At 35.7% G+C, this 3,866-nt stretch overlaps 1 protein-coding gene across 22 annotated transcripts in view; it reads right to left on the bottom strand.

The window, feature by feature from the left end:
• Positions 1 to 3,866, bottom strand: part of Dlg2 (discs large MAGUK scaffold protein 2) — a 1,973,059-nt gene that overhangs the window by 516,476 nt on the left and 1,452,717 nt on the right. The window lies entirely within an intron of this gene.

Here is a 3,866-nt window from a genome sequence, read left to right as displayed (position 1 = left end):
TCTTATGTGTGCTGATATCCTCCCTCCCTCCCTCCCTCCCTTCCTCCCTACCTCCCTCCCTCCCTCCCACCTATCAATAAATTACATGATCCCACAGAATAGGGGTTGCATGATACACACTACTGAGCACAGTGTTGAGCACCTAATAATTGTTGTGGGCCAAGTCTACTAAATCATTCAGTGAGCAAATAGGCACATGACATACATATGCTTTAAGATATCCAACATTCCACATTAGCAGAGGTACATATATTTTAGTTCATTTTTTAGACTAAAAACCTTAGCATAGGTTATAGTAAAGTACTTTCAACATATCAACTACTATGGTAAGTATTATCAGAATTCATGAAAACCATGTTAACATTCTCCCTAAAAGAACACAAGGAATTATCAAGGCTAGACAATTTAGCTTTTTACTCACTCAAAGAACTATCACTGACCAGTTTTGTGAATGTTATAAATCAAACAGCCTGCTCAGACCACAGGAATGCTCTGGGGGCTTGGGACAGTTTGATACTTCTACAGATATGTTCTCCTAGTGGTTCAGTCTATTCTATCATACCTTAAGTGGAATATTTTCCAATGTTATGAAATTAAATATAACCTCAGTAATAAGCCACCCCTCTACCTGCCATCATAGAAGAGTGGATTTTCTGGGTTAAAATTACCCGCCATTTGCAAACCAAGCATTACACATTACAATTGATATCCAAATACTTAACAAACTGACTTCAAGGTATCAAGATACCTTGCACACAAAGTAATAAAAGTAACAGCTTATCACAAAGCTATAAAGCTATTTTTTTTATATGTTAAAATTGGATGAGTATTTTCCGGTTGGCAGAGAGGTTGCTGTGGAAACCAAGACAAAACACCTGAAAGTACTTAGGTGCATCATGGTATGTTTCCATATACAAAGGCAAAGCTTTGCTCAGTAACATCTTGCTTACAAGCCCTTCCTAATCTCTATTACTCCAAATTAAAAATACTCTGTACTGACCACATATACTGCTTTCTATGTCTTCTTCCTTTTGGGTTGTATTTCAGTTTGGATGTGTTGCTGGAACTTAAGCCCAGAGCTATGTGCTTGCTATGTAAAAACTAAAGGACATGTTAGAAATGCTGTAGTGACTGAGGCTCCCTTAGGAGGTTTTGTGGGGCAAAGCTAAGATCTTTAGTAACAGCAACTGCAATCAGTTATCTTTGCCTTCTCACAAACTGTCTTACTGTGAATGAAAAGTCCTGGTATCAAACCCTTTCATCTGTGTAGTGTATCTCACGCAAACACTCAAACAGAGGTAGGTTAATTGTACACTCTAACCAAGTTAGTTGGCTCTTCAAAAATAATCTGTGACATAATTGAAGATATTTAATGAATATTTGAAGTCTCAATAGGTTTGTATTCAGATCTGTAGGATGGTTTAATTAAATAAGAAAGGAAGACTATGTAGATGGTAAAAAGGTTAAAGGTACAAACCTTGATTGGTCCTAGCATTCAAGACCACATAGTACTTTTAGCTTTCTAAGCATTAGGTATTTCAGGAGAATATAAGAGGCTACAAGATACTTCCTAAAATCATGATGAGAACTATGATAATTTACGAAAAAGTACCACAAATTTTAGATGCCACTGTACAAAGAGTATCCGTTACCTTTTCCTTCCTTTTCAAGATTATAATGAATTGAATGTGATAATTATTTTTTATAACTCCTACTCATTTATAATTGTGTAAGGCTTAGGTAAAGATGAAATATTAGCATATAAAATGAATTGCCAGATGTAAAGTCATATCTAACCATTGTCAAGTTATATATCAGCTCATATTTTATTTCTCAGACTATGTTAAATACTACTGTATATTTTTGCAACACATTTATTTCAACAGATAAAAGAGATGTATTATAGAGCTGAGTTCCAGTCTATGACATTCTGTCACCTTCTCAATGACTCCCCTCCAGTGACTCTTTACATTCCATAAGTCATGGGTTCTTTAGCTTGTGAAGAGTCTCTGTAAGAATTCTGTTTGCATAGCAGATGAAATATAATTAACAGTATCTATATATCTAGAACTGCATCAGCTTTGACAAGGATTAAGCTTGGTTCCAAGTATACGGAAACTGAATAATTCTCAACAATTGACATAATTAGCTTGAATGTTTTTGAAGAAGTAGGTTCCGTAATTTTCGGATGTACAGCTATTTAGATGGCTGTTGGCAGATGGATATTCATTCAGGATTTGGTTTAGTCAGTGCTCCAGAACATTCCTCATTTTCTAAAGGCCTTTCAAGGACTTTTAATAAATATATTGGAGAAAAACAGAGAGAAAGACACACCATAATACTATTAGTAAATCAGGCAGTCAAGCTCAGAGACTGGAGAGGGTAGCAAGAAAAATACAAATCATTTATGAATTAATACGGATTGTAAAAGTAAATTTGTTCCTCTAAGTAAGGACAAATCAAGGAGTAACTAAGATTCAGGAGGAATGGCGACACATTGGAATAAGAGACCCTAGGGCGATCTAGCTATGGATAAGGTGCATCACTGTTTTGAAGGAACTACATGTACCACCCTGTCTTCACCTGCCATTCTTTTGCTTATAGCTTAGAGTGGTAACAAGCAGAAGCCTCTACACTTCTGCTTTATGCACTTCATTTAGAAACATTACTCGCAATATACATTTGATAAGTAATTCAATAAGTAAGCAAACAAAGTAGGATCTGTAGACTAAGTCATAAGCTACCTGTTATTAATTTCTTATTGAGCACGTTACCTTAAAATATTTGCAACTCTTTCATTTTCACATGTGGTGTTGGAGATTGAATCCAGATCCTTGTACACACTGGTGAAATACTCCACCACTGAGCCATACTCCCAGCTGAAAGTCCTTCTCATATTTTTGTCTTGTCTATAGTGTTTTATTTCATAGTAGTAGAAAATGCAATATACCCTTTTAGTCCTAACTTAGGGCTTTTGGGCTATAACATGAATGCCAGATTAGGAATGTTAAGAGAACCCTCTTCCACTGAGATTCTGAGTGCTGAGTCAATTTGCATAATGATGATATTTTTGTTTTATTTCAATCTCTACGACTAACCCTGTTAGGATATTTGCACAGTAAGCTGCAAAAACAAACTAAACCCAAACGAGTCCCATACCTATGGGCTTTTCTTAGCTGTGAAATCATAGAGGAATATCTAAAAGCCAGTGAAAACAGTCTAATTTCTCATTCCAAACCAAGTTTGTTAAGCATTTTTATTGTTTGGACATTGTGATTTTATTTCCCTTCTTCAAGTTTGGGGTTCTAGAATTTGAAAGGTAATTTAGGGAAAAAAGTGAAGCTGCTTTCTCCCACTCTTCTCAGCCATGAGCTTCTCTCCCGGCATCAGTGGAGAGCAGGAAACGTAGAGGATCTCTGGGTGAGCCAGTGAACTGTGCTGTCCTGCTTGATATTGCAAGTGAAGTTTTTAAAGGCTATTCCCATTAGAAAATGAATCTTATATATGATAAAATTTGTAAGACACAATATAAATGCCTATATTTATTACTTACTACATGTCAAGGAAAAGATAAGTGTATTTTATTCATTATGACTTATTTCATATCATTAAAGAAGAGGCCTGCATTATAACAAATTACAGACAAGAACACAAAGAAAAAAGGTGTTAAGTAACTGTCTCAACATCAGAGCTGCAAGGATCTCTGGGCTGAAAGGTGAATCTAAAACTGTCAGGCAGTGAAGGGTTTACTGCTAACTACTTTGTCCTGTGTATTGTATCCTAGTCTAAAAAAACTCTTAAAATGATTCGGCCAATACACAGAATTCTAACTATAGGAGTAAAAGAAGCCCCTAAGAATACTCAAG

Source organism: Mus musculus, chromosome 7 (genome assembly GCF_000001635.26).
Source record: "Mus musculus strain C57BL/6J chromosome 7, GRCm38.p6 C57BL/6J".
Taxonomy (NCBI): Eukaryota; Metazoa; Chordata; class Mammalia; order Rodentia; family Muridae; genus Mus; species Mus musculus.
Note: the sequence above shows the minus strand (reverse complement) of the source record. Positions and strands in the feature narration are given on the sequence as shown.